This window comes from Drosophila takahashii, chromosome 3L, assembly GCF_030179915.1.
Source record: "Drosophila takahashii strain IR98-3 E-12201 chromosome 3L, DtakHiC1v2, whole genome shotgun sequence".
Lineage (NCBI taxonomy): Eukaryota > Metazoa > Arthropoda > Insecta > Diptera > Drosophilidae > Drosophila > Drosophila takahashii.
In genome coordinates, this window is record NC_091680.1 from 9,918,461 (window position 1) to 9,933,032 (window position 14,572).

Sequence of the window (14,572 nt, forward strand, 5' to 3'; positions counted from 1 at the left end):
TGTTGCCGAATGCGAACGGAACGGAATCGCCGGAAAATGCGGCCGGGCTGAAGACAGTGCGAGCGAGTGAGATAAAGATATTCGGCCGAGCAACAGTGAAAAGCGTTTGAAGGGCCATAGATACAAGATAATGCCCCATAGAGGAGTCGTCCTCCTCTCCGCCAACCGATATGTGAAAATCACCTAGTGAAGCCAAAGTGAAAGTGTGTGAGAGGTGAGGGAGCGAGGCAGCAAGAGTGATAATGGATAAAACAACTCTAGATAATAATACAAAGTGTCGAGTTTTCCGAGACAAGTTTAAAATGATATAATGACTATAAACATGAATATTATGTACAAGTTTTATTAGTAAAATTTACACTTTTAAAATGTAGTATTTTTGAAAACGAAATTTTTGAAAGTTTTTAATGTTTGACTAATAGAATTAGTTAAAAATTATCAAGAGATTTAATATAATAAAAGAAAATGGCAGAGTCGGGAAAGTAAAGACTCAATTAAACTGAATTCGATTTATTTTGATGTACTGAAAGTAATAAGCTTAAGATAAGCAACTCAGTTTAATAGCGTTTTAAATCCAAACATTATGAAATATTAATTTATAAACAACCAAATAGAAAACAAGAATGTTCAAGATAAGCAAATAAAAATTACAAGGAAAATTCAACGTGAGACCCAAGAATTTACTGCCACAAATCATTTGCAAATATAAATCAAAATTACCATAAACGAAATCCCACTGTGAATAAATATGAACTCGAGGAGCCGCAGCAACTTGAATAAATCAAAATTAAATATTAATTAAAGCCGCATTAAAATTGCAAAGAAAATTGAATAACCGAAATAGCTGTAAACCAAATTGCCTTGTAAATGCTACCGAAAGAAAACCAATTTTACACACTTAATTTAACCACATAACTCTTGGCGTTTCTCTGCCTTTCGCAATTAAAATGCAATTAATTTGGCAACAAATTTGCTGTGTAAAGAGTTAAAGCCGTCTTCGTATTTTGCCTCTGGTTGGGTATTTTGAAATTTAATTTTCAATTGTCATTCTCTCAATTCCATCCGATCCGTTCAGTGGCAGTAACTTGACACAACATCTAGTTGGCTTAGCAGCTTCATTGAATTGCCATCCGCACAAAATGCATTTTTCCTTTTTTTTCCCCCTTCCAAAGGGCTTCTGTTGTTGTTTGGTATTTGTTGATCGGCTTTGTGGGCCTTAGCACAGAAAAGTTTATTAATAAAACGTTTTGCCTAACAAAGCACAAAAATGATAAAATAAACGCAGCGCAGACAGGTGACTCAGGGGCGCGGAGGAGGAACTTTGTGGGTGGTGGAGGGTTGACTGTCATTGTTAACTGTTTTTCATAGATTTGTAACGTTCTCTATGGGTAGTACCTTTTCTGGACGAAAAGGGTTCTCTTGAATTCTGGACATCTAAAACTATAAAAATAGTAATCTAAACTTTTGAGAAGTATTTGAAGTATATTTTTATTGACTATAAAAATTATAATTCGGTTTGATAGTTTTCACGCTCAATTTTAATCTGTTGAAATAAATACTTAAAATTCTTCAAGATAAAAAAATTAACAATATTCACATTTAATTCTTTTTTAGAAGTGAAATATAAAACTAGATCATATAATATTTCGTTAGAAAAAACTATATGTTTTTTGAGACCATTATCCAATATTTTTATTATTTTATTTAAGTTTTTAATATTAATTACGACTTACGCACTTAAATTTCATTTCCCTTCATGTACTTACTCTACCTTATTTTAATTCTATTATTCTAGTCATAATCGTTACTTTCCCGCTGAGTACATCCAATGTCGATCAAGATTCCGCCATGTGTCAGCGGGCATCTTTGTGCCTGTGGCCGTGTGTTTGGCACGCTTTTTGTGTTTATTAATAACAAAGTAATCAGAAATTGTAATCTCCTCGCAAAGCGTATTACAGCAGTAATAACAATGGCAACATTGAACCACCAGCCCCAGCACAAACCCCAACAATAACCCCTCCGCCCATTTCAATCGCAATCCCCCGGCCAACCCCACCGACGTTCTCATTCATTTGGCGATTTCAATGCGGGTTTATCTTTGCCGCTTGGCTGTCTTCACGGGCTGCATCCTTGAATCCTCGGATCCTTGATTCATTGTTGTTGCCGCCACCGAGCACGCTTCCGGCTCAAGTATCTCTGTTTTTGTTATGATTCCCCCGCCGTGTATACATTTTCATATACTTGTTTTCTATAGATTTGCTGTATATTTCTGTTTTTATTATTTTCTAATTTGACGCTTCATTTGCCCACGGATGATTTCGTTTTATTTTGTTCTAAAAACAAAAGGGTATTTTCCTATTTTCCTTAAAAAGGTAATAAAGGTCTATAAAAATCAAGTTTATTTTGTAAAGGTGCAAATAAATAATTTTGTATTATTTTAACAGATGTAAAACCTTCACATTTAATTTTTAATTCCCTAAAAAATAAATATTTAAAGTTATTTATACTTTTATTCTATCCTGTTTAATTTTATTTTACTTACAATATATTTTTTAAAAATAAGTAGATTAATTGATATAATAGGGTCTTTAATGGTTAGCTTGTTCATAGCCTCATTTATTTCCCTTTGTTTTTCTGTTTTTTTTGTTCTTCCTGTTTTCAAATTTGACTTTTGCTGGGCGCTGATTTGCACTTTGATTTTCGCTGACTGATTGGGATTTAGTTGATGGGTCTGAGAGGTGGATGAAAGGACCTGAGATGGATATCGGGGCCTTTTCTATTGATGACTCGATGGCGTGTCTTTATGCCTCTCAATCATTTTGCTTGGCTCGGATTTGTTATTTGTACACTTGCCTTTTTATGTAATTTCACCCAAGCCAGTTTGCTTTGCTTTTTTTGCCCACCTGCAATTTCTGTTTTGCCAATTTGCCTATTTCGTATGCAAATTGCCAGCCATTTGGTGTCAGTCTCAACACGAGGAACCCCCTTTCTCTCCCCGTTCATGCAGTTTGAGCCACTGGGTCAAAGTAATAAAGCAAACAAATTAATTTGATTGTTTTCACTTGATTCGCGGCAATTTGGAATTCGGTTTCTGCAATTACTTCAGAACTTTGTTTAGAATTTACTCATTAGCAGAGGTTTCAGCATCGAATTGTATTGCATAAAATTGATATTGTAACTAATTTTTGAAGAATTTACTTGCTTTTATTGTATTGTTTAAATCCAATCGTCAATATGAATTGATGAAATGTACACATTAAGTATTCTTGGAACTAATCAAGAGCTTTGACGTGTTCAGAAAAATTGGCAATGCTTGCTCGCTTTTAATTGGAAAAAATTTCCTTGGAATTTGCAACGCAACGAGCTTAATTGTTTATTAAATACCTTGTGCATAAGAATTTAATTTACATTTTTGTTCAATGCTTTCGAAACTTTCATTAAAATTCCAAAAATGTAATGTAATTATTCCTTCTGATACCTGATATTAATAATTTAAAAACGTCCCTTTAAAAGACTTTCTTAAAGCCTTTGCCATCTATGTCGTAATTTCCCAAAAGTAAATAATTAACCTTTTTTCCGAGATCCTTTTCGTTTGCAATTTTTGTTGTGGTGTTCTGGTTACACGCTTTAAGGACCAAAGACCGCGGCAAATACAAAAAAGTGAACTGTCAACCATAAAAATCTCGCACAAGCACGATATCAGAAAGAACAACAATCAGCGGGCAACTACAACAAATCAGTTTAATTTGAATTTATTTTTTTCGTGGGCGCGTGTGTGTGAAAAAAGGGAAAGTTTTTACACAGTTTATTTTGTCGAGACCTTTTTCCATCGCCCACAATAAACAAAAACAAAATGAAAATGAAAAGCGAGGTATCGAAAGGGAGCGAAAAGGGAAAATTAAATTCACAATAATTATTTCAAATATTTTCCCTTAAACGGGCATTTCGTTTGGTATGCAGCCATCTTGGAGTTGGAAAAATGCGCACATTTTAAAGTTCAAAAGTTGGCAGCGAAACAAAGCGGAATAAGGAAAAGCAAACAAAGAGGAAAAAATGCGAAAATTCTTCAGATGTTGCTCTTTAATGCATACGAAATACTCAAATAAATTATCATCAGCCTAATCAACATCAGCGTTATTATCAGCGGGCGGAGGAAAACTTTTCATTTCGCCAGGTATGTATGGGAAATTGCAGGAAATAAATTCTGATTTGTTCCTTTTAATATAACCAAAGCATTAGGTGTCCTTCCAGTGGGCGGGTGTCCTTACGATTCGCTGGCTCCTTTGTGATTTAGTTCATTCATAAGCTGGCTGCCACTCTAAGCACTTAATTATTTAATTATGTTGAACGTCACACACACGGACTGGTCCAGCAAATACAGAGAGAGGAGTTTTCCCCCCAACCAGCACTCAACTAAACCACGGTAGATTTTCCTCAGCCCAACTTCTGTTTTGGTTAATTTCAGTACATTCCCACTTTGACCTTCCACCTCTCGCGGTTGCCAGTGCAATGTTGGCTTTGGTTTATCTCCATTTCCGTTGTACGAGGCGTATGTGTAATATGAATATTTTTGTAAATTATTAAGTATACGTAATGAGATAGTAAATTTGCCCCCCAACCACAGGCAGGTAGTGCGGTTTAGTGTCAGAGATGAAAATTGCATGTGTTTCCCAGGTGGGCGGGTTTGTTGGTGTGCGGTGCTGTGTGAGCCAGCAATTAGTTAAACACAAAAGTTTATGCCCCATCAGAGGTGGAGTTGCGCACTTCCTGTGACCCCCGACCTGCGACTTCCTGTAGCTTCCTTCCTGTGCTCTATGACCGCTTATCTCGTAGGCTCGTCTTGGTCTTAGTGGGGATTTATGCCGGGTCATCTGACTTTAGATATGCTCGTTGGCAGGCTGGTGGGCCAAGCTCTGCTTAAGCTTTGAGCAACTAAATGTCCTGGTGCGGCCAAAGATGGCCTCAAAAGTTTTTCCTCGGGTGTCTCAGTTATCTGGGCAAACGAGGGAAAACTTTATGGATTACATAGAATTTATAATTGAAGTGGTGTGATGTGGAAACGTTTTAGGAAATCGATGGCTCAACGCAAATTAAAATTCCATTCAAACGACTTAAAAGTTTCTGCGAAAGTTTCCAGATATTTCAGCTAAAAAGCATTTAAATACTGTAAGATAAGATTTCAATTATTTTCTTTAACATCCGACTTACCCCACCTGGCTGGCATTTAATTCCATATCGACTGATATTCCATCTAATCTATGCCTAATTTGTGTGAACACATTACTAATTAGCTTGAATGTCATTAGCCCAAAGCTTTGAGCACATTTACTCGTGTGTAATTCATTAGATTTCCATTCGAAATGGCTTAATACTCTGCCTAAGGGCGAGCTCAATTAAAACAACGTAAAAAACAACGTACAATTAACTGACCGATTTATAACTATTATTTAATCTTACAAAAAATAGTAACCAGAAAACAGCAAAAAAAGCTGTAAATTTATTGTTTTTTATTTTAGTAGGTAATCAAAATATGTAAGCATATTGTTTACTGCTTAGATTTGTAGATTTAAAATTGTAGATTTGTAGATTTTAAATTAACAACAAAAATATTGGGTATTTCCAACTGTTCCAAATATCTTAATTTATTTACCCATTGCAGATATATCCAAAAATACCCAGATGTAGCCGCGTTGCTCGTCTTTAATTAGTCATTGAATATTCGTTTGGCATTGGGCACATATATTTCCATCCCTTAAAAGCCAAATCCAATCAGCTGTTGAGTGTGTTAATTTATTCATAGAATTATTTTTTTGCTCTCCTTCACTGACCTACGACCCTTAGTCCACTGCGATACCCTTTCCCTCGAAATCTGCCTGATTAGTAAGGGGAAAATCCTCTTTTGTTTGCAGTCCACGCACGAATTCGATGAGAACTTCAAGGCGAGTCCTCAAATGCCCCAATCCCAATCCCCAAACTCCGATCCCCATCCATGGAGGCTAAGCTCTCGGTTCAATATGTTTTCCCATTCGCCTGATGCTTTCTTTTTTCTAATCCGAGAATGTGGACCAGCTGCTTCTGCTTTAATTCCCCGGGCATCCTTTGACACACGAGATGGAAACTGTGAGAGTCCTTGAACTTGCCACATTTCGCCGCTGAGATACAAAAATAAAATACAGAATTCAAGTTCAACTCAATTACCTAGTGAAAAACAAAATACAGAATTCAAGTTCAACTCAATTACTTGACTTTTGTCATGACTCCGTGACTAGGCCTTTTTTGTTTGTTGAAAGCTCCAGAAATAATAGAGATTTTCCCCATCCGGGTACCAAAATGCCACCTGACTCCATAAAAATTGTTTCGTTGCGGCTTTTCCGGTTGCCAAATTAAACAAAAATAAAAAGAACAATGAACTGCACACGATTTTCGGTTTACTCAGCAATTGTCCATGAAAATGCACACAGTATTTTCGATATAAACACACAAATGCAGGCAGATACGCAAGAATGTGTACTTATGTCGGCCATATAAACAATCATAAACTTCGTGATTTATGCACCATTCGAGAGCATCGAAATGCAATCGAACGGAATTCGAATCGCAAATTTTTCGACTCAAAATGCAGTTCACTTAAGTGTGTGTGCCAGTTTAGCGAGCTGGAAAGAGAATGTTGAAAATAAATTCGTAGAGAATTTCCTGAAAGCTGATGGAAATTAAATAATTTAATAGTGGGAAAGCCAGCGATTTCTTTAAAATGCTTTTTAGATAAATCAAAAAATGAATTTGTGCTTTTAAACTATCTAAATCTATATTTAAAGGAAGAGTTATTAAGTCAACAGAAAACTTAAATTGACTTAAATTATTTTCATTGTTTGTTTGTATACTTAATTTTTAAAAATAATCGTTTGTTTTCTTTGTGAGAAAAAATATATATTTAGGATTTACTATTTATTTATTAAAAACAGATTTTGTTCAAATTAAGAACTGAAAAATAAATAAATAACTATTGCACTTATTGAATGCATCTATAAAGCATTTAGTTATTAGCTAATGGAGCTGTCGACTATAATTTATTGTTTTCCAAAAAAAAAGGTTTTTGTATTTAATCCCATCTGTCGTAGATTTGCTTAATACCTATGATTATTTACCCTTCATTGACACCTTTTGATTTAATAAGCCGGTGAGACTGCCGAAGAATCAATGCCTCAGGCAGTCCTTCAACGGTGACGTAGGCCGAGTCATCGAAGGCGAAGGTTCCTTGGGCTCTGGCCGTCTGCCAAATCGGCACTTGACATTGCCCAGTGACTCGGAGGTCCTCGGAATGTTCCAAGCGCCGGATGACCAGAGGAAAGGCCATAACCCTCCTGCCTGCTGCATAACTTTAATGAAATTGCAACCGGGGCACAAACAATAAACAGAAGGGGCATGGAAGGAGTCGTAGGGTTCCGTTTCTGAACCGCAAACTAAATATGCAAAAGGGCATGGAAACACTGGTGACTGAGAGGCCCATCCTCCCCACGACAGAGGGCTAAAGTCACCGGGCCAAGAGTTGGCCAGGAACTGTGAGCTCTGGGCCACATGAGCACATGGCTCTAAGCGCAACGCATAAAGGATAACGGATAATGGACTTAAAATAAACAAAGCCAACGGCAGGCGGAAGAGCAGGGCAAAAGAAAAGCGGACGAACAAAACACGGCAAAACAGAAACAGAAAATGGCAAGGAAGGATGGAAAACCGGGCCAGGGAAACTGTTTTGCTTTGTTGCCAACGTACCCAGTGATCAGGAAAATTGGGAGTGTCTGTGGTATATTGGGTTTCTTTTAACAACTTTGATTTTCTTATTAAAGATTTTTACAAATCTGTGAGCAGGAAAAATCGAAAAGTTATGTTTTGAATGTAGCTTAAGGATTTGTGATTTTTTAATCCCAACTGTACTGCTTATAAACTAATTTTGAAGTGACTGAAATAATCGCTTAAAGCATTCTGAACTATTATTTTCAATTTCTAAGTACTAAATACTGGATACCTCCTCGTTGATCAATCCCCTTTTGTATTGACGTTTTTCTTCACTGCTCAATGCACATCATCAACAATGAAGGGACTAAAGCTATAAACTGAGACAATATGGCAAAGGAAGAGGAAGCGAGAGGGGGGGCGATGTGGAAGCGAGATAGAATCTGGGTTCAGGTAGGATGTCGCATTCATTCGCTTGGTTTGGCTAACTTGGATCATGTCACAAATTAGTAAGTCATTTTGCCATCTTGTTTACCCATTTAGCTGCTGGAAATCATTTTCCGCTTAGCCAACTGCTGCTGCTGGCAGTGAACTTTCCCATTTTCCCCCTTGCCGCCTTTTTTTGGACCTCGTCCAATGCCTTTTTGTTCGAGTTTTATTACGATGCTCTTGACCGGTTTTATTGCCCTCAATATTTCTTGCATTTTCTGGCCACAACTCTTTCAACAAATATGTGGGTTCCGTCTGGCATTTGACTTTTGCCTTGCTTTTTGGCTTCGGGTTTGTTTTAACAAATTTATAAGCTAAACAAATTTATGCTCGTTGCTCCGGGTTCCTCACTAGTTGTATTAATTATGAATGTTATTTTTCGGAGCATTCTGTTTCAACCGCACATACATAATCATGTTTTCGGGTTATGGGGAAAATTCCCTTTTCATAAAATTAATTCGATTGCTCTTCAGAGAATTTTAATTGATGGGATACTAGACCTTGGGCGAGATTTCAGAAAAGAAATCCAAATAAATGCTTGGTTGAGTAATTTTAGACTAAACAACAATGATGGGGTTGAATATTAATCAATCTCACGAAAGAGAATAAAAAACAGAGATTATTCAACACACAAATATTATTATTTAAAAAGATTATTAATTATATTTTCGATCAAAAATTTCAGAAAGAGAAATATTATAAAATATTTAGTTTTTTGATTTGGTAATAAAATGTTTTCTATTTATTTATCACTAAAAGTTGATTCCAGAAAACATTTTTATAGGATAACTAAAGTAGTATTTGAGTGTTTATCTTTGTTCTACCTTTGATTAGTCAAAAGCCCTTTTCCCAGCACCTACACTCATAGAAATTTTTACCCTAAATCGCCCTAAAAAACTGACTTTTCGCCCGTGGATTTAGAAAATCGCCCATAAATCGTATCCGCTGGCGATTCGCCCGTGTATTTAGAAAATTTTTCTAAAAAATCCGTATGGAAATTTGGTTTAATTTAGGGTGATTTTTCTTGAATTGAGAAATATTTTCCTGTTTTTAGGGTGATTTGCCCTAATTTTAAGGTGTATTTTTCTAAAACTAAGGGAAAATTTTCTGTTTTTAAAGGCAAACGCCCTAAAAAATTAGACAATTAAAAAAAATCGTGTTTGAGCATGCTTAACTGAATTTGGGAAGCATGTTTTTTAATTGTGTATATTCTGGGAACTGGGACTGCTTTAATTAAACAACACCGACGGAGGAGACCGTTGCATATTATTGTATTGGTGTGTAGCTTATATGGGAGCTGCGTTAGGAGGGGGGCCCGATCTATACAACACAGCCGTTAGAACTGAAAAATCATGTTTGTAAACGAATTAGGGAAATAAATATGAGGAGAAAAAACAACTTACTTTTTTTGGTCATTGCGAGAATCGAACCCACGACCTCTCGGTTTAGAGTCTAACGTCTACTATGTTTATACGACAGCAATCACGATTTCTTGAAAGCGCGAAATAGAAATAACCTCTGTTTATACGACAACCGAGAATTCATGCTTTTATTCATTCTCAGCTGATAGGGATGCCGGACCGGTAAAAATATCTAATTTTTAATACCACTGATTAGAGATATAGCCTATAAAAGGCCTTCAATTTCTAGCGATCTGGCAACGTCGATCATTTTTTACAGAGTTACCATACTGCATATCACCAAATCACGCTTTTGGGCTGAAATCATAGTCAACTTTCGTGTGTTGCCGAATTCACGAAATGGCGTTTATACAAGCACGAATCGGCCGAAAGCGTGAAATGATAGCGTGAATTCGGCATCGTATAAACACAGTAGTCCTACCGCTGCGCCACAGACCCATCGCGCAAGACGACGAACAAACTCTGTACACATCTTATTTTCTTTAGGTCTACGTTATAATTTGACTAAAGGCAACTAAACCGTATATTTTTTCCTGACGACTGTGACAATTAGTCCCGTTTTCTTGCCCGCAAACACAAAGTATGCTTTTAACTCAGAACTCCCATACGTTTTTAAGGTTTAAAGACTACTTTAATTTAAAATTCGGACGAAAAAATGTCCTTGGTATTATAATGTTTACAGAAAAAAAAAAAAACAAAAATCAAGTTGAATCACACAGGGTTCGAACCCACAACCCCACGACCTTAGTCCTCATATAGCAAAGTTGAAAGCGCAAGTGATTAGACCGCTGGGCTACCGAATTTCACACTTTTGGAGTGATTTTTAAGGCAAATCGCCTTGTATTTAGAAAAATTTTAGAAAAAAAATTAGGGCAATTCGCCGTTGCATTTAGAAAAGGTCAAAACGAAGCAAGTCGAAAAAAACCGCCCTAAATATTAGAAAAATAGAAAAATTAACCCTAAAAAGATTTTTTTATGGTCAACTGTCTTGAGTTTATGGCAAATTTGTCATGAAAATAGAAAATTTTTCTCAGTTCAACGGCGAAAATTTTTTTAGGGCGATTTTCTAAAATGTAGAAAATTATTTTTATGAGTGTACTGCTTTCTGTTCACTGCCACGGCCAATTTACCGATGGCACACGCTTTTCTATACCTTGTGTTTCCTACCTTTCGGGACGGCTAATGAATTCGTTTGCCAATGCAAATTTCCTACCGAAAAACACCTCTACGCGTCAAATGAAATGCAAATATTATACAAAACGCCCAAAGATGACGATGCGTAAACAAAAAAGTAGCCAGACCAAAAAATCAGGAACTAAAACAAACAGCAAGCAGCACATGGCAGCATAAACATTTGGCGGTGTCTAAAAATAAGAGATCTGCACTGAGCGACAAATGGGGGTATTTATTTAAAAACCATTAGTTTTCCAACTAAAATAAAATAATACAAACTACAACTAGAATAGGTGATTGATACTAAAATTTTTTTAAAAGTAGCACTTTATCAAGCGTAAGAATCGTTTTTAATATTTAATTTACATTAACTTGAGTCTTTTAAAAGATTGTTGTTAATAAACTTAAATATTATTAGGACTTGCACTTAAATTTAAAATGAGTCTGAAGTGTTTTTCGCGGTAGTTTTCGATCTAGATGACGGAAAGTCAAAACAATTTCTCTCAGTGCTTTTGTGGCGTTTGTTTTTGAGTATGTGGGTAAGTGTCGGTCGCACGTGTGTTAGTGCGTGAATGCTGGCTCCACTAACTATATTTAGAGAGAACTTACCTAGAGGCTGAAACATAGGTGGTTAATTGGAGAGGGGGTGGTGCCAAGGGGGGTGTCTGAAGGGGGTGGATCAGGGCGTTATGCCAAATGCCAGCAGCTGTTCTGTTGCCCGGTTAATGAATGAATATGCATGAGGAGGCGTGAAAGAGAGAGCGCACAAAGCTCTCAAAACAAACTCTTCCGGTCTAATTTGGCACTGCCGCTAAATTCAGTAATTTCGGGGATATATTATAAATATATTCGACATTTGGTATTTAGTAATGGATTGAAATAAATGTAACAATTTTAAATATCCCACACACCAAATTGTTGTTTATTTACCAATTTTCAGCTATAATAATTCCAAAATATAATTTAAGAGTCCTTGGAATTCGTAGCTAAAAAGACTTATAAATTAAATGTATCTTTTTCAAATAAATAAAAAGAGTAATTACCGGGTATCGCAAGGTCAGCAGAACTCTCCTTCGACTGAATGATACAATAATCCTCTTTTTCCCCATTTACACATGTCGCGTTTTTGGAGAGGGTGTGGGCGAGAAAAAGTGCTGCCCTCATTAATTTGCTTCGCTTATCAAATTGGTTTTGTTTTTATTAATTTTTGTTTGGCTCGAAGCTGACACAAAACTTTATCCTGGTGTTGTTGCTGTGCTTTCTTGTTTTGCCAGCGATAGTGTTTTTGTTGCTGCCACAATATTTGCCAGACCATTAGCGCCATTAACATAATGAATTGCCATTGGACTGCGGCATCGATAGAATCGAATCGAATATAACCGAGGCGATATACCATTATTTCCAGCATGTTGGAACTGTTTGCTCGCCATTTACCTGGCGAGGTGTGCAAATATTTCAGGCGTGGGGACAGCGGGGCGATGACATTGATTTAGTGGGAGTTTTCAGAGCTCTTGTTATATTAGAAACTTAAACAGGGGATAAGCGCATGTAGCTAAAGTGGTTAAGGAAGAGTTAACGGGGAAAAATAAAAGTATGTCAGGAACTGCGGATCAGCTATTTGCATTTAGAATATCTCAATACCACAATGATTGTTAATGATTTGCCAACTGTGCAGAATGATAAACCATTTCTCCTCTTCGACTGCCCGTGATTAATCATTTGATTTGGCATCCCAAAATTATAATTTGTGATTGATTACGTACTCAGCTGTTGCCTATTATCCCCAAAGGACCAAACAGTTCAAGCCAATTAAATCCGTTTGTATCCTGCTTTCTGTCAGCATGTTCTTCGCCGTCTACTTCGATTTGGAAAAGTTCAAGAGCCGGCGTAGGAAAATGCAAAATAGCTTAAGACTTAAGCCAACGAATGAATGATTCCTGAAGGCAGGCGTAAGTGTCGAATGACAGACGATGACGACATTTATGAGCTTTCGTCAAAGAGACTTTTCAATTGCCAGGGCAACGTTTCTAGGGATTTTCCCACTCTTCTCCCCCCCTCGAAGTTGAGTTTTCCTTTGCCTACTTTGCATATGAGCGGGAAGTTGGAAAAACTTGAGATTCTTTTTTTAGTTTTAGTGCGGAAGTAAACTTTGGAGACTTTTCGCAGCAAATATAAGCTGTCTTTCTAGTTTTATTCTTTAGTAAACTTTTCCTAATTGCTGCCAGCTTTAGAGACCCATCTATTGGCCAAATTTCTTATTGAAAACTCGAAATTGGTTTTCCAATTTTCATTTTATTGATTGCCTAATTTGTTTTCGTTATTTTATTCCATTGCAAAAGCTCTAGAACGAGTTAATTAAGTGTTGAATTGCCTAAAATTTGGCCTTTGAAAAACACAAATATTTAGCGTTGGCAGAATTAAGAAATATGACTTATAGTTTATGTTATGAACTTCGGGTTTTTCCTCCGCAGCATTATTTCACCTCGACGGGAGGCAAAAGTGAAAAAAAAAACAGAATTCTGAATGGCAAATTGCGTGAACTGATTCATGAGAATTTCCAAGGAATTTCTTAAGTGAATTTCGTTGAATTGTTTGTTATGTTACTCGATAGGTTCGTACTTCTGCCAGAACTCTTTGCTATCTTTTTAAATATTCATTTTTCCATTACATTTTTTGTTGAAATTTTTCATATTTATTTTTTGGCAACAGCAAACCAATTTGTTTATAGCACGCGGAGCGTTGTGTTTTTGACATATTTATGCCGTTGGCCAGGCACTTGTGCTCGGCCCTCTCACTTTCTCCCCTTTCTGGCTGCCACGCCCCCTCTGCCGTGTATTGGCAAAGTTTTCAACGCCGCCTCTGGCTAAAAACAAAAGCCGACAAAAGGCAAAAGACGGCGATGATGAAGACGAGACGATGAAGAGCCAAGAAGCCGGCGAGCGGCGAACGACCTGTGCCTGGCTTTAAGACTTTCCACAATGGAAGTTTTCCCTCGAACCGCTTTCTTTCCTTTTATTTCCGCCTCTCCCGCCCCGCTTTTCACCCTGCTTTTGTTTTGCTGTTGTCTGTGGCACAGTTTTGTTTGGAATGCTAATGAAATCGAGTCGCTTGACTTCATTGGGAACCTCGATACATTTTTAGGTACATAAAACTTTAAATTATGTAACTTTAAGAGTATGTTTTTTAAATTTTTTTATATTTATATTTATTAGGTTAGAACGGTTTGATATAGTAAATAATAATACCACTTTATCGTTACCTATAAAATTTAAATTTCCGACTTATTTAAAGCAGTTTTTTATTATTTTACTCAATAATTTAAAAAAGGGATTTATATTCATTTTATTTTTTGAGAAGCAAGTAAGAAGCAAGTCTTTTCAAAATACAATCCATATTTTCAAAATCCCATAAATGTAAGATAATCTCTGCTTTCATTCCTCCAGCTCATCTGCAGTATTTCAAAGATAATCTCCCTTACTTTATGACTTTAAAAGGGTATTAAAACTTCGCTTGATCGCTGATAAATTTCTTTGTACTTTCTGCTTCCGACTTTTTGTTTCATTCGAAAATTTAACAAACAATCTGAAGTTGTACTCGTTGTGGGCCTACCCATCTCTTTCTGCTCGAGTCGCCCCGTCTCTTTCGCGACTTGTGTTTTGATAGGACCTTGCGTGTCTGGCGAGCATTTCGTAAGACTTAAGTGGGCCGGCACCCAAAAACAAAAACCGAAAAAAGCCTTAAAAACCCATATATATATA

At 36.6% G+C, this 14,572-nt stretch overlaps 1 protein-coding gene across 1 annotated transcript in view; it reads left to right on the forward strand.

The window, feature by feature from the left end:
* Nucleotides 1-14,572, forward strand: part of LOC108059174 (adenylate cyclase type 6) — a 43,338-nt gene continuing 28,766 nt past the window's right edge. Inside the window, exons 1-2 of the mRNA XM_070215428.1 lie at nucleotides 1-214; nucleotides 3,961-4,174. The gene's annotated coding sequence lies outside the window, so the exon portion shown is untranslated. The remainder of the gene's footprint in view (nucleotides 215-3,960; nucleotides 4,175-14,572) is intronic.